Source organism: Schistocerca serialis, chromosome 2 (assembly GCF_023864345.2).
Source record: "Schistocerca serialis cubense isolate TAMUIC-IGC-003099 chromosome 2, iqSchSeri2.2, whole genome shotgun sequence".
In the NCBI taxonomy this organism is placed as follows: domain Eukaryota; kingdom Metazoa; phylum Arthropoda; class Insecta; order Orthoptera; family Acrididae; genus Schistocerca; species Schistocerca serialis.
In genome coordinates this window covers 510,858,423-510,880,733 of record NC_064639.1, presented here as the reverse complement: position 1 = coordinate 510,880,733, position 22,311 = coordinate 510,858,423, and the positions used below count along the sequence as shown (strand labels likewise).

At 46.6% G+C, this 22,311-nt stretch overlaps 13 non-coding genes across 13 annotated transcripts; all 13 read left to right on the top strand.

Annotated features, from left to right (window-relative positions):
- The first annotated feature begins 4,354 nt into the window (after nt 1-4,354).
- On the top strand, nt 4,355-4,436 carry Trnas-gcu (transfer RNA serine (anticodon GCU)). Its single transcript has one exon. It is a non-coding gene; the product is annotated as a tRNA-Ser (tRNA).
- A 650-nt stretch (nt 4,437-5,086) lies between these two features.
- Nucleotides 5,087-5,168, top strand: Trnas-gcu (transfer RNA serine (anticodon GCU)). Its single transcript has one exon. It is a non-coding gene; the product is annotated as a tRNA-Ser (tRNA).
- Nucleotides 5,169-12,726: 7,558 nt separating this feature from the next.
- Nucleotides 12,727-12,808, top strand: Trnas-gcu (transfer RNA serine (anticodon GCU)). Its single transcript has one exon. It is a non-coding gene; the product is annotated as a tRNA-Ser (tRNA).
- An 841-nt stretch (nt 12,809-13,649) lies between these two features.
- Nucleotides 13,650-13,731, top strand: Trnas-gcu (transfer RNA serine (anticodon GCU)). The gene has a single exon. It is a non-coding gene; the product is annotated as a tRNA-Ser (tRNA).
- Nucleotides 13,732-14,572: 841 nt separating this feature from the next.
- On the top strand, nt 14,573-14,654 carry Trnas-gcu (transfer RNA serine (anticodon GCU)). The gene has a single exon. It is a non-coding gene; the product is annotated as a tRNA-Ser (tRNA).
- An 841-nt stretch (nt 14,655-15,495) lies between these two features.
- Trnas-gcu (transfer RNA serine (anticodon GCU)) lies at nt 15,496-15,577 on the top strand. Its single transcript has one exon. It is a non-coding gene; the product is annotated as a tRNA-Ser (tRNA).
- An 875-nt stretch (nt 15,578-16,452) lies between these two features.
- Trnas-gcu (transfer RNA serine (anticodon GCU)) lies at nt 16,453-16,534 on the top strand. The gene has a single exon. It is a non-coding gene; the product is annotated as a tRNA-Ser (tRNA).
- A 650-nt stretch (nt 16,535-17,184) lies between these two features.
- Nucleotides 17,185-17,266, top strand: Trnas-gcu (transfer RNA serine (anticodon GCU)). Its single transcript has one exon. It is a non-coding gene; the product is annotated as a tRNA-Ser (tRNA).
- An 843-nt stretch (nt 17,267-18,109) lies between these two features.
- Trnas-gcu (transfer RNA serine (anticodon GCU)) lies at nt 18,110-18,191 on the top strand. Its single transcript has one exon. It is a non-coding gene; the product is annotated as a tRNA-Ser (tRNA).
- An 843-nt stretch (nt 18,192-19,034) lies between these two features.
- Nucleotides 19,035-19,116, top strand: Trnas-gcu (transfer RNA serine (anticodon GCU)). Its single transcript has one exon. It is a non-coding gene; the product is annotated as a tRNA-Ser (tRNA).
- Nucleotides 19,117-19,766: 650 nt separating this feature from the next.
- Nucleotides 19,767-19,848, top strand: Trnas-gcu (transfer RNA serine (anticodon GCU)). The gene has a single exon. It is a non-coding gene; the product is annotated as a tRNA-Ser (tRNA).
- An 841-nt stretch (nt 19,849-20,689) lies between these two features.
- Nucleotides 20,690-20,771, top strand: Trnas-gcu (transfer RNA serine (anticodon GCU)). Its single transcript has one exon. It is a non-coding gene; the product is annotated as a tRNA-Ser (tRNA).
- An 840-nt stretch (nt 20,772-21,611) lies between these two features.
- On the top strand, nt 21,612-21,693 carry Trnas-gcu (transfer RNA serine (anticodon GCU)). The gene has a single exon. It is a non-coding gene; the product is annotated as a tRNA-Ser (tRNA).
- The last annotated feature ends 618 nt before the right edge of the window (nt 21,694-22,311 follow it).

Here is a 22,311-nt window from a genome sequence, read left to right as displayed (position 1 = left end):
TTTGTAAATTAGACTCTGGGAGGGGCATTCGGTGTAACATCCATAATACAGCTATTATAAATATTTATGCACCATCAGGCAACAATGCACGAGAAGAAAGGGCCACGTTTTACAAACGTGATATCTTAATTTTACTTCAGGACAATCCTGCTGATGTTTTGCTTGGAGGTGACTGGAATTGCGTACTCAATGACAAGGACCAACGGCCAAATTTTAATAAGTCCGAGGAGTTACAGTATCTGGTGTCGCACATGAAATGGTCAGATGCTTGGGAATTGAAATATCCTACATTGGTCAAATTTACTTACTTTAGTAGCAGGTCGCAAAGTAGGATTGACCGATTCTATGTCTCATCTACTTTAGAAAATGATGTTGCTGGCGTTGAAGTAATACCTACCTTTATTTCCGACCACCTAGGCGTTAAGTGCAGCATACGGTTAAGAAAACAGTCGGCTTACTGGGGCAGGCCCTTATGGAAACTGAATATAAGCATGTTATTGGAGGACGCCTTAGCTGCAGAAATACAAGAGACTTGGCGGGCCGCCTTACGAGTGCGTCACAAACATCGGTCCAACGTTGAATGGTGGACCGCTGTGGCGAAGAAGAAATTAAGGGCGACTCTGATAGCTTTTAGCAAGGAGAGGATGAGGTGGATAAGACACACAACAGAGTTCCACTACGCCTGCTTACGTGATCTTTACGAGGAGCCAATGTCCCAGGACATCTTAATACAGATCAACAAAACAAAAGCAGCGCTACTCAATATTAAGAGATCACAGCTAGAAGGATTAAAAATCAGATCGCACTCACATAGTATCGTGGACGACGAAAATGCCTCAATATATCACCTCATACAACACGCCAAACAAAGGCGACGCAATTTTATAGGGTCCCTCAGAGCCGAAGATCAGAGAGTCCTCACCAACCAGAAGGACATGATCGACGAGGCGTATCGATTTTACAATACCCTATATAGTGTCAATCAGATAGACGACAATGCTGTACGAGACCTTTTATCATCAACAGGCCTAGAGAACACTATAACGGAAGAGGACAACCGCAACTTCTATGCTGACCTCACCACGGATGACGTTTTTGACGTAATTAGGTGCTCACCTTCTAAGAAGTCACCAGGTCCAGATGGGCTGCCACTGGAGTTTTACCGAACGTATTGGCACATTATAGGCAATGCATTCACGGACATGATCAACGAAATTCTTCATGGGGTGGATGTCCCAGTGGCCTTCAAACAGAGCATAACAGTGTTACTTCCAAAGGGCAGGACCACAGGTTTAAAGGATATCACAATGACACGGCCCATAAGCCTATTGAACTCTGACTACAAAATCGTAGCTAGGGTTCTTAAAGAAAGACTGCAACCGATTTTAGGAAAGATCATCGGTAGTCATCAGACTTGTCTTCCAGGGCGCAGTATCTTTACAACTGTAAGTGCGTACAGGGACATAGTTTCCATTTTTGCAAATACAACAGCAAATGGTGGTCTGGCTTTTATAGACTTTAGCAAGGCATTTGACAGGGTCAATCACGACTATCTTCTGAAAACCATGACCTACATGGGATTTAATGATGGTAATGTGAACGTTTTAGCCAACATCTTAAATGGTTTAACAACGAAAGTAACTATTAATGGTCATCGCACTAAAGATATTCCCATAGCCAGTGGAGTCCCTCAGGGGAGTCCATTGTCAATGATGTTATACGTAGTTGCCTTGGAACCACTTTTAAGGAGGTTAGACGACGTATTAGAGGGCATGCTAGTGTCAGGCATGAAACAGGTGACGAACGCATTCGCAGACGACGTAGGAGTGATAATTCGCAGCGCCGCGGACATCGCAACATTAACAGATAACTTGCAGTCGTACTGCACCGCATCGGGTGCGAGAATCAATGACACGAAGAGCGTTTTTCTAAATCTGCACGGACTATCTGACGTCACCATCCCTTGGGCGAGGAGTGTGGACCGGCATACTGCCCTGGGAGTTACCCTCTACAGCTGCCCTCTTCGGCTAATAGCATCTAACTGGAAAACTGTACTCGACAAGATCCGTGGCGCGCTCATTTTAAATCATATGAGGGACGTCAATATCAAGCAAAAAATTAAGTTGATAAACTTAGCAGTATTATCCAGAGCAACTTACATCGGACAGATTTTGCCAATACCCAAAGGAATAGCTGAAGCGATAATGTCCACCATATGTAGACACATTTGGCACGGGAATATCTTCCGAGTTGCTGTGGACACGTTGACTTTACCACCCGAAGAGGGAGGCCTCGGTCTCACAGATGTCCACAAAAGGTCTATTGCCTTATTCCTTAAGCGGTCTTTGCAAGTTATCGAAAGTCAACCAGACGGTCTGACAGCTAAATTATTCAACTTTTTCAAACCACAAAGCTTCCAACCGCCGATAGATATCAGTCTGATTAATTATAAATTAAAACATATTAGGTTCTTCTACTTTGAATTAAGCTACATGAGCTGTATAGTACGGGATAAACGCAAGAGAAACTATCGCTATATATTCAATAGTTTACGAACGGTGGCAAATTGCAATAAGACACAGGACAAGAACCCAAACCGCGACTGGAAAACTATATGGAACAACATTAACAACAAGTTACTACCAACGGAAGTTCAGGTGGCATGGTACAGAGTGGTGAATAACGTCATTAGTACTAACGAGAAACTCCATTCCATAGGCCTCAGTGACACAAACACTTGTCAGAAATGCAACGAGACTGACACTTTGGATCACCGTTTTGTCTGCAAAGGGTGTAAAGATATTTGGGAAGAGGTAAAGCAGCAGGTCGCCTTTCTGACCCGCAGCGATGGGAGAGAGCTAAATTTGAATCTCATTTTCTTCCCAGAAAAGGTCTTTTTTCCTACACCAAAACATAATGCAATAATATGGCTTCTTGGGAACTACGTAAGTTACATTGTCAATTCGAAAGGTGACGATAATATTATGGAATACCGGACATATCTCCATGAGCAATACTTCCAAATACACCACAAACAAGATCACAAAAAGAATTTTGGAAATATGTTAAGAATCCTGTTCCACAAACAGGGAGTAGGTTAAGATGTCCCAGTATCAATCATCCCCAGGACGAAGCGAGCTAAAGTAGGGGACTGCTGGTGAGGGTGAAGTACGGTGGGGACTTCGAGTGCCCCTTGGCCGCTACGGTAGCCGTGAAGGCCTCATCAGAACCCCGAAACAGCTATGCTTCCGGCGGTATCACTAATAGCAGCTGCATTTATAATCCCAGTTCATGCTTTTCCCGAAGTGGATCTTCAAATAAATTTCCCTCTTTCATTTCAAAAAAAAAAAAAAAAATAAAATAAAATAAAAAAAAATAAAAAAAAAATAACTAAATACAATAAAACACAAAATAAAACAAAAATGGTTAAGGCGAAAAAAAAAATGGATAAGGCGTCGGAAAAAAAAAAAAAAGTGGTTAAGGCGTTGGACTGCTAATCCAATGTGCTCTGCACGCGTGGGTTCGAATCCCATCCTCGTCGAAGAATTTTACGTAAAGCACGCGTTTGCGGTCACTCCTTCTCCGTGCGAAACGCCACTCAGTAGTAACATCGATGCGTGTACGTGGCAGATAGCGTGTGTATGAAATAAGAGACAAAACTGCCTACCAGATGAAAGCGCACAACATTCCATAGCGTATGCCCTTCGAATTAAACATCAATTCGAGATCTATAAACCAATCAAATTTCGGCTCCAGCAAAGAGTATGTTGGTATTTGCGAACGACGAGTTCTTATTTATATTTAAGTGCATATCTGTCGCAGTCATTTTAACGTATCGTGCCTTTAATAATCCATCTGTACCTTTAAAGTCAGGCCGCCATCTACAGAAGCCATTTGGCAGGGCCTACTGGAGAGACTTGACTTTGCAGACATCCGTCGCTAGTGGCCGCCCAAACACCAAGCTCCATCGCAAACAGCAGGACAATATTGGGCTAAGGGGCACGTCAAAATCTTGCAAGCAATATCAGTGTAGCGTATCGAGCTGTACGTTTCGTTGCAGTAAGTCGTGCAAAAGAATGCACAGCACCTTTCTCATTTGCATTAGATGACACTGCATGTCGATACAATGCTTATTCCTGCAGTAGATAAGTGGGCCGGTGATTTTACCCGATCGCATATCGACATGGACGGATGCTGTCATTAAACGATTCGCCAGTGGGAGCTTGGTCGGCCGCACTGCAGCTTGGCATTAGACGTTAACACCGGCCCAGTACCATGTTTTGAATGTGTTTTCGAATCGACAAAGGTCTTCTTTCCGCAAGCACTCGCCAAAGACACAACTGTATCTCCAGCAGACGAGGTGGCCGAGTGGTTAAGGCGTTGGACTGCTAATCCAAAGTGCTCTGCACGCGTGGGTTCGAATCCCATCCTCGGCGAAGAATTTTACGTAAAGCACGCGTTTGCGGTCACTCCTTCTCCGTGCGAAACGCCACTCAGTAGTAACATCGATGCGTGTACGTGGCAGATAGCGTGTGTATGAAATAAGAGACAAAACTGCCTACCAGATGAAAGCGCACAACATTCCATAGCGTATGCCCTTCGAATTAAACATCAATTCGAGATCTATAAACCAATCAAATTTCGGCTCCAGCAAAGAGTATGTTGGTATTTGCGAACGACGAGTTCTTATTTATATTTAAGTGCATATCTGTCGCAGTCATTTTAACGTATCGTGCCTTTAATAATAAGGGGCACGTCAAAATCTTGCAAGCAATATCAGTGTAGCGTATCGAGCTGTACGTTTCGTTGCAGTAAGTCGTGCAAAAGAATGCACAGCACCTTTCTCATTTGCATTAGATGACACTGCATGTCGATACAATGCTTATTCCTGCAGTTTACCCGATCGCATATCGACATGGACGGATGCTGTCATTAAACGATTCGCCAGTGGGAGCTTGGTCGACCGCGCTGCAGCTTGGCATTAGACGTTAACACCGGCCCAGTACCATGTTTTGAATGTGTTTTCGAATCGACAAATGTCTTCTTTCCGCAAGCACTCGCCAAAGACACAACTGTATTTCCAGCAGACGAGGTGGCCGAGTGGTTAAGGCGTTGGACTGCTACTCCAATGTGCTCTGTACGCGTGGGTTCGAATCCCATCCTCGTCGAAGAATTTTACGTAAAGCACGCGTTTGCGGTCACTCCTTCTCCGTGCGAAACGCCACTCAGTAGTAACATCGATGCGTGTACGTGGCAGATAGCGTGTGTATGAAATAAGAGACAAAACTGCCTACCAGATGAAAGCGCACAACATTCCATAGCGTATGCCCTTCGAATTAAACATCAATTCGAGATCTATAAACCAATCAAATTTCGGCTCCAGCAAAGAGTATGTTGGTATTTGCGAACGACGAGTTCTTATTTATATTTAAGTGCATATCTGTCGCAGTCATTTTAACGTATCGTGCCTTTAATAATCCATCTGTAGCACAACTGTCGCCTTCCGACAGTTTGTTGTTGAAAGTCAGGCCGCCATCTCCAGAGATGCCATTTGGCAGGGCCTACTGGAGAGACTTGACTTTGCAGACATCCGTCGCTAGTGGCCGCCCAAACACCAAGCTCCATCGCAAACAGCAGGACAATCTTGGGCTAAGGGGCACGTCAAAATCTTGCAAGCAATATCAGTGTAGCGTATCGAGCTGTACGTTTCGTTGCAGTAAGTCGTGCAAAAGAATGCACAGCACCTTTCTCATTTGCATTAGATGACACTGCATGTCGATACAATGCTTATTCCTGCAGTAGATAAGTGGGCCGGTGATTTTACCCGATCGCATATCGACATGGACGGATGCTGTCATTAAACGATTCGCCAGTGGGAGCTTGGTCGGCCGCACTGCAGCTTGGCATTAGACGTTAACACCGGCCCAGTGCCATGTTTTGAATGTGTTTTCGAATCGACAAATGTCTTCTTTCCGCAAGCACTCGCCAAAGACACAACTGTATCTCCAGCAGACGAGGTGGCCGAGTGGTTGCGGCGAGCGGACGTGCCCGTTGCGAGCTCCGCTAGCAGCTGTGTTTACATCGTTGGTCGTCGTGGTTTGCAGCGGCCTGGTGTCTATACTCAGCGTGTTTCTTCTCTTTTTGTAAGTTTTTCAAGGATTTATTGTGGAAAATGGTGTCGTACAACCGGTCCAATACTATTCAGTTGTTGTTTGATCGCGAATTTCCGCGTCCCACAGCTTTTGAAATACATCATTGGATCCGATCGGAATTGCAAATAGACCCAGCTTTGCTTGACGGTGTTCATTTAGATTTTATTGTTAATTCCGTGTTCTTGAAACTCCTTGATAGTGAACTATGTGAGCGTTTGGTGGCCGTCAATGGCGGGGTTCGGAAGTTTAAACATGCCGATGGGACTATTAGTGACGTGCAGGTTCTACATGCCGGTTATGGTGTACGAAATGTGAAGGTTTTCCATCTGCCTTTTGAAGTGCCCTTGGATGAAATTCGCCGTGCATTAAGTTTATATGGGACTATCTTTGCTGTCACTAAAGATTATTGGTCGTCCGCGTATGTTTATCAATGTGATAACGGCGTCCGTACTGTGCGGATGGACTTAAAGAAACACATTCCGTCCTTCGTTATCATAGGCGGCCATAGGGCTTTCGTCTCCTACACCGGCCAACCTCCAACGTGTTCTCTCTGTCATTCTACTGAACATATGCGGAATTCTTGTCCCCGTCGGCGCCCTGTGCAGTTGCCCCTAGAAAACTCAGGTAGTTACGCAGGTGCCCTTCTTAGAGGTTCTCCGCCACCGGCTGACTCTTTAGTTCGTGAACCGGTTGTTGCGGGTATGTCTATTCTTCCTAGTGTAACTGTTGTTCCACATACGCCTGTTGTTGACAATGTCCCTGACGTTAGCACTGAATGTCGTCCGACCAACCGTTCTGCTCCGTTGCAGGAGACGACTTCCGCGACTTCACTTGTTCCTGAACGTGTTCAGAGCATTCCGGAATCAGGTGCTATTACTGTCGCCGTTTGCGACACCGCGCCTGCCTCAACGGTTCTACAGTGTCAAACGTCCTCCCCATGTGATGTTGCTACTTCAGTGCCTGTTGTGTCGGACATCCCTGCTGGGGATTGTGCACTTACTGCCACTCCTGACAAGGTCGCGGACTCCAACCCATCCCCCAGTAACATTACTGCTCCAGCGGATACCTTGCACCTTTCTCCGCCTCACGCGGAGAACTTGGTTATGGATGTAGAACAGCACTCTGTTGCCTCCGTACGGAACGTAAAGACCAAGTTGCAGGATACTGACTTTGCCACGCAAAGAGAAAAACGTGTGCGTGAACAAAGTCGGAAACTTAAGGGTATGCTAGGAAAGGGTACCGGCGGCCGGGAAATTTCGCCCCCTTCGAAAAAGATTAGTCCTGACACGGAATCTCGTAAACAGCGCAATTCGCAGACTCGCGCGTCCAGGAAAACCGCGTCGGGTGACCCTACCGGCGGCAGTCTGTCGGACGGAGACACGACCAATCCTACGCCGCTCTCCTGGGCGGACGATGAAGACATGTAACTACCACGGTACCCTGCTTTCCGTCTCCGGTGCGCCTGCAACTTGCCGGTGACTCCCTTTCAAAAAATTTATCTGTGTGCCCTACACCCATGCGTCCTGTAGCCACATGGTTCAAATAGCCACGTTAAATATCAACTGTATTGCGGCTCCTCAGAAATTGCAAGTCTTGGCAAATTTTATCCAACATTGTCGGTTTGATTTTATTTTTCTACAGGAAGTGAGCGTTGTGTGCCTTGATGTTTTAACGGGGTATTCCGCCATTTATAATGTCGACCCGGAAGCTCGGTGTGGTACCGCTATTTTATATAGGTCTGCAGAAGAGCCCACGCGCGTCCAACGACTACCGACCGGCAGGGGGATCTCGTGCGTTATCGGAGGCCTGCAACTAGTTAACATTTACGCTCCGTCTGGCACTAGTTTCAAGAGGGCGAGAGCGAGATTTTTCATTGAAGATGTACCCACCTTGATTGGTAGCCCGACGCTGCCCGTCGCGTTGGGGGGCGATTTTAATTGCGTGGTCGCGGACAGTGATCAGTTTCCTACGGCTCATAAGTGCGTTGACCTTGATCGTCTGATTGCAAGCTTCCAGTTAGCAGATGTGTGGCGTGTTCTCTATCCTCAACAGCAAGTTTTTACGTATTTCTATCGAAATGGGGCTAGTAGACTTGATAGGTTCTAAGTGTCGACATGCATAGCAGATCACCTACTCAGTGCTGACGTTGCCCCTGTTTGTTTTTCCGATCACTGCGCCTTCATTTGTGACCTTCGCGCGCCGCAACTCCGCCAGTTACGTCGATCTCGGGTGTGGAAGTTTAACGTGACCCATGTCCGTGCCCCCTCGTTGCGTCGGCAGATTCACGATACGCTCTCTTCCTGCGGCGAAAAGCTGGCTAACTATGCCTCGGTTGTCAATTGGTGGTTTCACCTGGCCAAACCGTCCATCCGTGCTGTTTTAAAGTGTTTTAGCGCCGAAGCTGCGCTGTGGAAACATAGAACCACTGAATTTTATTATCAGATTTTAAAAGATGCCGTCTCTCTACCAGATATTGTTGATGAGCAATTTCTGCTTCAGTTAAAGGCTGTGAAAGCTCAAATTTTTAAATTGCAAGCCCAAGATTTTCAGGGCTCCTTACTTAGAAGCCGCTGTGTGGGGACGTTTGATGAGTCACCGACTATTCACCATATCGAAAGAGAGCGGAGACGGGGTGCTACTAAATTTATTCGGTGTCTTAGACTGGAGACTGGGGAGCGACTCACCACTGAGAGGGACATTCGTGCGCACATTTTTGCCCATTTTAGTGCCGCGTTCCAGCGTAGCGACCACGATAGGGCGGCCGCACATGTCCTCATGGGTGAAATGCGGAACCTGCTTACACGTGAGGACAATGACACCCTCCTTTCCGCCATCACGACGGAGGACATGAGCGATGCACTCAGTTCGTCTGCTCGAAACAAGTCCCCAGGCCCTGACGGAATTCCTTTAGAATTCTACCTCGAGTTCTGGGATCTCTTAGCACCTATCCTCACAAAGGTCGCAAATGAATTGTTGAGTGGCCTTCCGTGTCCGGCAGAGTTCCTAGAGGGTATCGTCATTCTTCTCCCTAAGACCGCTGGGGCTGACAAAGTTGAAAAATTCCGCCCTATCACGCTGTTGAACAGTGACTACAAGCTTTTCAGCAAATGCGTCGCAACCAGGCTGCACACTGTGATGCGAAAAATCATTAGCCCTTTCCAGATGTGCGCTGTGACAGGGAGGGGTATCCTTGCCGCCGTGAGCACGTATAGGGACGTCGTCGCTCACACTGCTGCCACACGGACTCCAGGGGCGATTCTCTCGATTGACTTTAGGAAGGCTTTTGATAGGATTAACCACGATTACCTCTTTGCCTTGTTAGGTCACATCGGCTTTCATATGAACTTTGTCTCCGCTCTTGATAATGTCCTAACGAGAGCGTCTTCTCGCATTCTGATAAATGGCACCCTTTCGGCTCCCTTTAGGATTGCACGGTCTGTGCGGCAAGGATGTCCCCTCTCTATGTCCCTCTTTGTTATCGCTCTTGACCCCCTCCTCCGCCGAATTGGGCGCACCGTCAGTGGGATCGATGTAGAGGGTGTACGGGCGTCGTGCATTGCGTACGCCGACGATGTCGGCGTCTTTATACGACAAGAAAAGGACATCCCTTTAGTTAAACCTGTGTTCAGTCTTTTTGCCCAGGCTACCGGTGCGGAACTGAACCCGCATAAGACAGTGCTACTCCCAATAGGTGCCTGTCGCAACTATGCTGCCGATTCGTGGTACACCATAGCTGCCTCCCACATGTTGCTCGGCATTCAATTCTTTGCTTGCCCCATAAAGATGGCCGCTCATAACTGGCGCCGTATTTCCACAACTGTCAAGGGTCTCATGGTTCGTCACGCCACCCGGAAATTACATCTTCTACAGCGTGTTGAGTTGATCAATGTTCACATTTTGGCTAAAGCGTGGTATGTGGCTCAAGTGCTCAACGTCCCACCTCCGTTGGCACGCACAATCAGCCAAGCTGCACACTGGCTGCTGTGGCGTGGCCATATTTTCAAGGTGAAACTTGCCACATGTACCCAGCCTCCGTCTCGCGGAGGACTAGGTCTCGTAGATGTCAGAAAGAAATGTTCTGCCCTGCTAGTCAACAGAATTGCCACCATTGTCGAGAACAGCCCCCACAGTACGACGGCTGCCCTCTTCCGCGCCCATGAGCCCCTTTCTGACAGTGCACCCATCAATGTCTCGCGGATACCTTACAAGCTTACTGTATTCAGAGATTTTTTCTTGTCCCGCAGTTATCATGTTTCACTAGCTCGCGACCGCAGGATGCGGTCTGCCACCTCTTTGTATCGTGAGATGATTGGTTTGTCACCACCGAATAACTTAGTCCGTCAATGTCCCCACAACAACTGGGTTCTTGTTTGGCAAAACGTCAGCAACAAGTTGTTACCGGCGGAAGTGCGAAGCACGTGGTATACGGTCATCACTCGCGCTGTGACAACCAACGACCGACTGGCGACTATTCACCTAATTCCGTCCTCTAAGTGCGAGTACTGTGACGAAAGAAGTACCCTTGAGCATCGGTTTCTTTGCAGAACCACACGAGATGTGTGGGCTATTTCCTGCGACATGCTCGCACTCATTAACAGGACTGACAAGCGGTGTTTTTCGCCGCTAACGGCTGTCATCCCCGACATTAAACCCTTTCCGCAATCTAAGCGAAATGCTACAATGTGGATTTTAGGGCATACCACCTACGCTATATTTGCCAAGAATATAATTGATCCAGTCGACTACTTGTTTTATCTGTGGGAGCGCCATGAAACGCTCCGGAGGACAGCCTCATATCAGAGATGCTTTCAGCGCTTTCTGCAAATCCCCATTGAACAGCAATTTCGGACAGTCTTCAATCGGGCACCGACTGTTTTCCACTCTTAATGACGACGTCGATCATGGTCCTGCAATGTGAACAGAAGTAATAGCGTGTTGACGTTACGAAAGAACTCAGAAACAGAAACCTGAAGAACAAACTAGAAACACGTTGAAATGACAAATAATGGAATACAGCATTATTTTCTTTCTTCCTTTCTTTTTGACTGTTTTTCATGAATTTCCTTTTTCCTTTCTTTGCGATTGGAACGCACTTTCGTTTTATTTCGAGTGTGCTTTTTACTCCCCTTCGAGGGTTTAGTCTTCCTTTCTTTCAATATGTATTTCGCGTTCTTGTTTCCTACGGGGATCGCTTGCTTTAAAATTCCATGTTGCTAATTTGCTCGCTTCTTACGTGAAGACAGCATATTCAATATCTTCCACTCCTTTCACATTCCTTTCCACGAGAGGTGTTTTGTTTTTAGATGCCAAATTATGTGCCATTTCATTCTTTTTTTCCCGTTATGGAGAAATAGAGTTTGCTCATTTTTCTCTCAGGTTCATTCCTTACTTTCATGTCCCGGCAGAGTTGCGGGCTTCTAAGTTCTTCGTGTTTTCTTTTCCTTTTCCCACTGCACTCCTTGTCGCTCTCTTCCAGCGGGAAACGCTGCCTTTCTATAGTTTTGGGGCGATGTTTTCGTTTCCTTTATGGCTCCCATCACTTCTTTCCTCTTTCTCCAGCCAATGAGCTACCATGTTAAGTTCCCCACTTTTTATCACGCCAGTCGGCAATTAATAAATCAAAAACAAAAAAAAAAAAAAAAAACGCATATTTAACACAATTTAAAAGGAAATTTTCAAATACAACAAAAAAAAAAAAAAAAAAAAAAAAAAAAAAAAATCCCATCCTCGTCGAAGAATTTTACGTAAAGCACGCGTTTGCGGTCACTCCTTCTCCGTGCGAAACGCCACTCAGTAGTAACATCGATTCGTGTACGTGGCAGATAGCGTGTGTATGAAATAAGAGACAAAACTGCCTACCAGATGAAAGCGCACAACATTCCATAGCGTATGCCCTTCGAATTAAACATCAATTCGAGATCTATAAACCAATCAAATTTCGGCTCCAGCAAAGAGTATGTTGGTATTTGCGAACGACGAGTTCTTATTTATATTTAAGTGCATATCTGTCGCAGTCATTTTAACGTATCGTGCCTTTAATAATCCATCTGTAGCACAACTGTCGCCTTCCGACAGTTTGTTGTTCAAAGTCAGGCCGCCATCTACAGAAGCCATTTGGCAGGGCCTACTGGAGAGACTTGACTTTGCAGACATCCGTCGCTAGTGGCCGCCCAAACACCAAGCTCCATCGCAAACAGCAGGACAATCTTGGGCTAAGGGGCACGTCAAAATCTTGCAAGCAATATCAGTGTAGCGTATCGAGCTGTACGTTTCGTTGCAGTAAGTCGTGCAAAAGAATGCACAGTACCTTTCTCATTTGCATTAGATGACACTGCATGTCGATACAATGCTTATTCCTGCAGTAGATAAGTGGGCCGGTGATTTTACCCGATCGCATATCGACATGGACGGATGCTGTCATTAAACGATTCGCCAGTGGGAGCTTGGTCGGCCGCACTGCAGCTTGGCATTAGACGTTAACACCGGCCCAGTACCATGTTTTGAATGTGTTTTCGAATCGACAAATGTCTTCTTTCTGCAAGCACTCGACAAAGACACAACTGTATTTCCAGCAGACGAGGTGGCCGAGTGGTTAAGGCGTTGGACTGCTACTCCTATGTGCTCTGCACGCGTGGGTTCGAATCCCATCCTCGTCGAAGAATTTTACGTAAAGCACGCGTTTGCGGTCACTCCTTCTCCGTGCGAAACGCCACTCAGTAGTAACATCGATGCGTGTACGTGGCAGATAGCGTGTGTATGAAATAAGAGACAAAACTGCCTACCAGATGAAAGCGCACAACATTCCATAGCGTATGCCCTTCGAATTAAACATCAATTCGAGATCTATAAACCAATCAAATTTCGGCTCCAGCAAAGAGTATGTTGGTATTTGCGAACGACGAGTTCTTATTTATATTTAAGTGCATATCTGTCGCAGTCATTTTAACGTATCGTGCCTTTAATAATCCATCTGTAGCACAACTGTCGCCTTCCGACAGTTTGTTGTTCAAAGTCAGGCCGCCATCTACAGAAGCCATTTGGCAGGGCCTACTGGAGAGACTTGACTTTGCAGACATCCGTCGCTAGTGGCCGCCCAAACACCAAGCTCCATCGCAAACAGCAGGACAATCTTGGGCTAAGGGGCACGTCAAAATCTTGCAAGCAATATCAGTGTAGCGTATCGAGCTGTACGTTTCGTTGCAGTAAGTCGTGCAAAAGAATGCACAGTACCTTTCTCATTTGCATTAGATGACACTGCATGTCGATACAATGCTTATTCCTGCAGTAGATAAGTGGGCCGGTGATTTTACCCGATCGCATATCGACATGGACGGATGCTGTCATTAAACGATTCGCCAGTGGGAGCTTGGTCGGCCGCACTGCAGCTTGTCATTAGACGTTAACACCGGCCCAGTACCATGTTTTGAATGTGTTTTCGAATCGACAAATGTCTTCTTTCTGCAAGCACTCGCCAAAGACACAACTGTATTTCCAGCAGACGAGGTGGCCGAGTGGTTAAGGCGTTGGACTGCTACTCCAATGTGCTCTGCACGCGTGGGTTCGAATCCCATCCTCGTCGAAGAATTTTACGTAAAGCACGCGTTTGCGGTCACTCCTTCTCCGTGCGAAACGCCACTCAGTAGTAACATCGATGCGTGTACGTGGCAGATAGCGTGTGTATGAAATAAGAGACAAAACTGCCTACCAGATGAAAGCGCACAACATTCCATAGCGTATGCCCTTCGAATTAAACATCAATTCGAGATCTATAAACCAATCAAATTTCGGCTCCAGCAAAGAGTATGTTGGTATTTGCGAACGACGAGTTCTTATTTATATTTAAGTGCATATCTGTCGCAGTCATTTTAACGTATCGTGCCTTTAATAATCCATCTGTAGCACAACTGTCGCCTTCCGACAGTTTGTTGTTCAAAGTCAGGCCGCCATCTACAGAAGCCATTTGGCAGGGCCTACTGGAGAGACTTGACTTTGCAGACATCCGTCGCTAGTGGCCGCCCAAACACCAAGCTCCATCGCAAACAGCAGGACAATCTTGGGCTAAGGGGCACGTCAAAATCTTGCAAGCAATATCAGTGTAGCGTATCGAGCTGTACGTTTCGTTGCAGTAAGTCGTGCAAAAGAATGCACAGTACCTTTCTCATTTGCATTAGATGACACTGCATGTCGATACAATGCTTATTCCTGCAGTAGATAAGTGGGCCGGTGATTTTACCCGATCGCATATCGACATGGACGGATGCTGTCATTAAACGATTCGCCAGTGGGAGCTTGGTCGGCCGCACTGCAGCTTGGCATTAGACGTTAACACCGGCCCAGTACCATGTTTTGAATGTGTTTTCGAATCGACAAATGTCTTCTTTCTGCAAGCACTCGCCAAAGACACAACTGTATTTCCAGCAGACGAGGTGGCCGAGTGGTTAAGGCGTTGGACTGCTACTCCAATGTGCTCTGCACGCGTGGGTTCGAATCCCATCCTCGTCGAAGAATTTTACGTAAAGCACGCGTTTGCGGTCACTCCTTCTCCGTGCGAAACGCCACTCAGTAGTAACATCGATGCGTGTACGTGGCAGATAGCGTGTGTATGAAATAAGAGACAAAACTGCCTACCAGATGAAAGCGCACAACATTCCATAGCGTATGCCCTTCGAATTAAACATCAATTCGAGATCTATAAACCAATCAAATTTCGGCTCCAGCAAAGAGTATGTTGGTATTTGCGAACGACGAGTTCTTATTTATATTTAAGTGCATATCTGTCGCAGTCATTTTAACGTATCGTGCCTTTAATAATCCATCTGTAGCACAACTGTCGCCTTCCGACAGTTTGTTGTTCAAAGTCAGGCCGCCATCTACAGAAGCCATTTGGCAGGGCCTACTGGAGAGACTTGACTTTGCAGACATCCGTCGCTAGTGGCCGCCCAAACACCAAGCTCCATCGCAAACAGCAGGACAATCTTGGGCTAAGGGGCACGTCAAAATCTTGCAAGCAATATCAGTGTAGCGTATCGAGCTGTACGTTTCGTTGCAGTAAGTCGTGCAAAAGAATGCACAGTACCTTTCTCATTTGCATTAGATGACACTGCATGTCGATACAATGCTTATTCCTGCAGTAGATAAGTGGGCCGGTGATTTTACCCGATCGCATATCGACATGGACGGATGCTGTCATTAAACGATTCGCCAGTGGGAGCTTGGTCGGCCGCACTGCAGCTTGTCATTAGACGTTAACACCGGCCCAGTACCATGTTTTGAATGTGTTTTCGAATCGACAAATGTCTTCTTTCTGCAAGCACTCGCCAAAGACACAACTGTATTTCCAGCAGACGAGGTGGCCGAGTGGTTAAGGCGTTGGACTGCTACTCCAATGTGCTCTGCACGCGTGGGTTCGAATCCCATCCTCGACGAAGAATTTTACGTAAAGCACGCGTTTTCGGTCACTCCTTCTCCGTGCGAAACGCCACTCAGTAGTAACATCGATGCGTGTACGTGGCAGATAGCGTGTGTATGAAATAAGAGACAAAACTGCCTACCAGATGAAAGCGCACAACATTCCATAGCGTATGCCCTTCGAATTAAACATCAATTCGAGATCTATAAACCAATCAAATTTCGGCTCCAGCAAAGAGTATGTTGGTATTTGCGAACGGCGAGTTCTTATTTATATTTAAGTGCATATCTGTCGCAGTCATTTTAACGTATCGTGCCTTTAATAATCCATCTGTAGCACAACTGTCGCCTTCCGACAGTTTGTTGTTCAAAGTCAGGCCGCCATCTCCAAAGATGCCATTTGGCAGGGCCTACTGGAGAGACTTGACTTTTTTGGCAGGGCCTACTGGAGAGACTTGACTTTGCAGACATCCGTCGCTAGTGGCCGCCCAAACACCAAGCTCCATCGCAAACAGCAGGACAATCTTGGGCTAAGGGGCACGTCAAAATCTTGCAAGCAATATCAGTGTAGCGTATCGAGCTGTACGTTTCGTTGCAGTAAGTCGTGCAAAAGAATGCACAGCACCTTTCTCATTTGCATTAGATGACACTGCATGTCGATACAATGCTTATTCCTGCAGTAGATAAGTGGGCCGGTGATTTTACCCGATCGCATATCGACATGGACGGATGCTGTCATTAAACGATTCGCCAGTGGGAGCTTGGTCGGCCGCACTGCAGCTTGTCATTAGACGTTAACACCGGCCCAGTACCATGTTTTGAATGTGTTTTCGAATCGACAAATGTCTTCTTTCCGCAAGCACTCGCCAAAGACACAACTGTATTTCCAGCAGACGAGGTGGCCGAGTGGTTAAGGCGTTGGACTGCTACTCCAATGTGCTCTGCACGCGTGGGTTCGAATCCCATCCTCGTCGAAGAGTTTTACGTAAAACACGCGTTTGCGGTCACTCCTTCTCCGAGAGAAACGCCACTCAGTAGTAACATCGATGCGTGTACGTGGCAGATAGCGTGTGTATGAAATAAGAGACAAAACTGCCTACCAGATGAAAGCGCACAACATTCCATAGCGTATGCCCTTCGAATTAAACATCAATTCGAGATCTATAAACCAATCAAATTTCGGCTCCAGCAAAGAGTATGTTGGTATTTGCGAACGACGAGTTCTTATTTATATTTAAGTGCATATCTGTCGCAGTCATTTTAACGTATCGTGACTTTAATAATAAGGGGCACGTCAAAATCTTGCAAGCAATATCAGTGTAGCGTATCGAGCTGTACGTTTCGTTGCAGTAAGTCGTGCAAAAGAATGCACAGCACCTTTCTCATTTGCATTAGATGACACTGCATGTCGATACAATGCTTATTCCTGCAGTTTACCCGATCGCATATCGACATGGACGGATGCTGTCATTAAACGATTCGCCAGTGGGAGCTTGGTCGACCGCACTGCAGCTTGGCATTAGACGTTAACACCGGCCCAGTACCATGTTTTGAATGTGTTTTCGAATCGACAAATGTCTTCTTTCCGCAAGCACTCGCCAAAGACACAACTGTATTTCCAGCAGACGAGGTGGCCGAGTGGTTAAGGCGTTGGACTGCTACTCCAATGTGCTCTGTACGCGTGGGTTCGAATCCCATCCTCGTCGAAGAATTTTACGTAAAGCACGCGTTTGCGGTCACTCCTTCTCCGTGCGAAACGCCACTCAGTAGTAACATCGATGCGTGTACGTGGCAGATAGCGTGTGTATGAAATAAGAGACAAAACTGCCTACCAGATGAAAGCGCACAACATTCCATAGCGTATGCCCTTCGAATTAAACATCAATTCGAGATCTATAAACCAATCAAATTTCGGCTCCAGCAAAGAGTATGTTGGTATTTGCGAACGACGAGTTCTTATTTATATTTAAGTGCATATCTGTCGCAGTCATTTTAACGTATCGTGCCTTTAATAATCCATCTGTAGCACAACTGTCGCCTTCCGACAGTTTGTTGTTCAAAGTCAGGCCGCCATCTCCAGAGATGCCATTTGGCAGGGCCTACTGGAGAGACTTGACTTTGCAGACATCCGTCGCTAGTGGCCGCCCAAACACCAAGCTGCATCGCAAACAGCAGGACAATCTTGGGCTAAGGGGCACGTCAAAATCTTGCAAGCAATATCAGTGTAGCGTATCGAGCTGTACGTTTCGTTGCAGTAAGTCGTGCAAAAGAATGCACAGCACCTTTCTCATTTGCATTAGATGACACTGCATGTCTATACAATGCTTATTCCTGCAGTAGATAAGTGGGCCGGTGATTTTACCCGATCGCATATCGACATGGACGGATGCTGTCATTAAACGATTCGCCAGTGGGAGCTTGGTCGGCCGCACTGCAGCTTGGCATTAGACGTTAACACCGGCCCAGTACCATGTTTTGAATGTGTTTTCGAATCGACAAATGTCTTCTTTCCGCAAGCACTCGCCAAAGACACAACTGTAGCTCCAGCAGACGAGGTGGCCGAGTGGTTAAGGCGTTGGACTGCTAATCCAATGTGCTCTGCACGCGTGGGTTCGAATCCCATCCTCGTCGAAGAATTTTACGTAAAGCACGCGTTTGCGGTCACTCCTTCTCCGTGCGAAACGCCACTCAGTAGTAACATCGATGCGTGTACGTGGCAGATAGCGTGTGTATGAAATAAGAGACAAAACTGCCTACCAGATGAAAGCGCACAACATTCCATAGCGTATGCCCTTCGAATTAAACATCAATTCGAGATCTATAAACCAATCAAATTTCGGCTCCAGCAAAGAGTATGTTGGTATTTGCGAACGACGAGTTCTTATTTATATTTAAGTGCATATCTGTCGCAGTCATTTTAACGTATCGTGCCTTTAATAATCCATCTGTAGCACAACTGTCGCCTTCCGACAGTTTGTTGTTCAAAGTCAGGCCGCCATCTCCAGAGATGCCATTTGGCAGGGCCTACTGGAGGGACTTGACTTTGCAGACATCCGTCGCTAGTGGCCGCCCAAACACCAAGCTCCATCGCAAACAGCAGGACAATCTTGGGCTAAGGGGCACGTCAAAACCTTGCAAGCAATATCAGTGTAGCGTATCGAGCTGTACGTTTCGTTGCAGTAAGTCGTGCAAAAGAATGCACAGTACCTTTCTCATTTGCATTAGATGACACTGCATGTCGATACGATGCTTATTCCTGCAGTAGATAAGTGGGCCGGTGATTTTACCCGATCGCATATCGACATGGACAGATGCTGTCATTAAACGATTCGCCAGTGGGAGCTTGGTCGGCCGCACTGCAGCTTGTCATTAGACGTTAACACCGGCCCAGTACCATGTTTTGAATGTGTTTTCGAATCGACAAATGTCTTCTTTCTGCAAGCACTCGCCAAAGACACAACTGTATTTCCAGCAGACGAGGTGGCCGAGTGGTTAAGGCGTTGGACTGCTACTCCAATGTGCTCTGCACGCGTGGGTTCGAATCCCATCCTCGTCGAAGAATTTTACGTAAAGCACGCGTTTGCGGTCACTCCTTCTCCGTGCGAAACGCCACTCAGTAGTAACATCGATGCGTGTACGTGGCAGATAGCGTGTGTATGAAATAAGAGACAAAACTACCTACCAGATGAAAGCGCACAACATTCCATAGCGTATGCCCTTCGAATTAAACATCAATTCGAGATCTATAAACCAATCAAATTTCGGCTCCAGCAAAGAGTATGTTGGTATTTGCGAACGACGAGTTCTTATTTATATTTAAGTGCATATCTGTCGCAGTCATTTTAACGTATCGTGCCTTTAATAATAAGGGGCACGTCAAAATCTTGCAAGCAATATCAGTGTAGCGTATCGAGCTGTACGTTTCGTTGCAGTAAGTCGTGCAAAAGAATGCACAGCACCTTTCTCATTTGCATTAGATGACACTGCATGTCGATACAATGCTTATTCCTGCAGTTTACCCGATCGCATATCGACATGGACGGATGCTGTCATTAAACGATTCGCCAGTGGGAGCTTGGTCGGCCGCACTGCAGCTTGGCATTAGACGTTAACACCGGCCCAGTACCATGTTTTGAATGTGTTTTCGAATCGACAAATGTCTTCTTTCCGCAAGCACTCGCCAAAGACACAACTGTAGCTCCAGCAGACGAGGTGGCCGAGTGGTTAAGGCGTTGGACTGCTACTCCAATGTGCTCTGTACGCGTGGGTTCGAATCCCATCCTCGTCGAAGAATTTTACGTAAAGCACGCGTTTGCGGTCACTCCTTCTCCGTGCGAAACGCCACTCAGTAGTAACATCGATGCGTGTACGTGGCAGATAGCGTGTGTATGAAATAAGAGACAAAACTGCCTACCAGATGAAAGCGCACAACATTCCATAGCGTATGCCCTTCGAATTAAACATCAATTCGAGATCTATAAACCAATCAAATTTCGGCTCCAGCAAAGAGTATGTTGGTATTTGCGAACGACGAGTTCTTATTTATATTTAAGTGCATATCTGTCGCAGTCATTTTAACGTATCGTGCCTTTAATAATCCATCTGTAGCACAACTGTCGCCTTCCGACAGTTTGTTGTTCAAAGTCAGGCCGCCATCTACAGAAGCCATTTGGCAGGGCCTACTGGAGAGACTTGACTTTGCAGACATCCGTCGCTAGTGGCCGCCCAAACACCAAGCTCCATCGCAAACAGCAGGACAATCTTGGGCTAAGGGGCACGTCAAAATCTTGCAAGCAATATCAGTGTAGCGTATCGAGCTGTACGTTTCGTTGCAGTAAGTCGTGCAAAAGAATGCACAGCACCTTTCTCATTTGCATTAGATGACACTGCATGTCGATACAATGCTTATTCCTGCAGTAGATAAGTGGGCCGGTGATTTTACCCGATCGCATATCGACATGGACGGATGCTGTCATTAAACGATTCGCCAGTGGGAGCTTGGTCGGCCGCACTGCAGCTTGTCATTAGACGTTAACACCGGCCCAGTACCATGTTTTGAATGTGTTTTCGAATCGACAAATGTCTTCTTTCCGCAAGCACTCGCCAAAGACACAACTGTATTTCCAGCAGACGAGGTGGCCGAGTGGTTAAGGCGTTGGACTGCTACTCCAATGTGCTCTGCACGCGTGGGTTCGAATCCCATCCTCGTCGAAGAATTTTACGTAAAGCACGCGTTTGCGGTCACTCCTCCGTGCGAAACGCCACTCAGTAGTAACATCGATGCGTGTACGTGGCAGATAGCGTGTGTATGAAATAAGAGACAAAACTGCCTACCAGATGAAAGCGCACAACATTCCATAGCGTATGCCCTTCGAATTAAACATCAATTCGAGATCTATAAACCAATCAAATTTCGGCTCCAGCAAAGAGTATGTTGGTATTTGCGAACGACGAGTTCTTATTTATATTTAAGTGCATATCTGTCGCAGTCATTTTAACGTATCGTGCCTTTAATAATCCATCTGTAGCACAACTGTCGCCTTCCGACAGTTTGTTGTTCAAAGTCAGGCCGCCATCTCCAGAGATGCCATTTGGCAGGGCCTACTGGAGAGACTTGACTTTGCAGACATCCGTCGCTAGTGGCCGCCCAAACACCAAGCTGCATCGCAAACAGCAGGACAATCTTGGGCTAAGGGGCACGTCAAAATCTTGCAAGCAATATCAGTGTAGCGTATCGAGCTGTACGTTTCGTTGCAGTAAGTCGTGCAAAAGAATGCACAGTACCTTTCTCATTTGCATTAGATGACACTGCATGTCGATACAATGCTTATTCCTGCAGTAGATAAGTGGGCCGGTGATTTTACCCGATCGCATATCGACATGGACGGATGCTGTCATTAAACGATTCGCCAGTGGGAGCTTGGTCGGCCGCACTGCAGCTTGGCATTAGACGTTAACACCGGCCCAGTACCATGTTTTGAATGTGTTTTCGAATCGACAAATGTCTTCTTTCTGCAAGCACTCGCCAAAGACACAACTGTATTTCCAGCAGACGAGGTGGCCGAGTGGTTAAGGCGTTGGACTGCTACTCCAATGTGCTCTGCACGCGTGGGTTCGAATCCCATCCTCGTCGAAGAATTTTACGTAAAGCACGCGTTTGCGGTCACTCCTTCTCCGTGCGAAACGCCACTCAGTAGTAACATCGATGCGTGTACGTGGCAGATAGCGTGTGTATGAAATAAGAGACAAAACTGCCTACCAGATGAAAGCGCACAACATTCCATAGCGTATGCCCTTCGAATTAAATATCAATTCGAGATCTATAAACCAATCAAATTTCGGCTCCAGCAAAGAGTATGTTGGTATTTGCGAACGACGAGTTCTTATTTATATTTAAGTGCATATCTGTCGCAGTCATTTTAACGTATCGTGCCTTTAATAATAAGGGGCACGTCAAAATCTTGCAAGCAATATCAGTGTAGCGTATCGAGCTGTACGTTTCGTTGCAGTAAGTCGTGCAAAAGAATGCACAGCACCTTTCTCATTTGCATTAGATGACACTGCATGTCGATACAATGCTTATTCCTGCAGTTTACCCGATCGCATATCGACGTGGACGGATGCTGTCATTAAACGATTCGCCAGTGGGAGCTTGGTCGGCCGCACTGCAGCTTGGCATTAGACGTTAACACCGGCCCAGTACCATGTTTTGAATGTGTTTTCGAATCGACAAATGTCTTCTTTCCGCAAG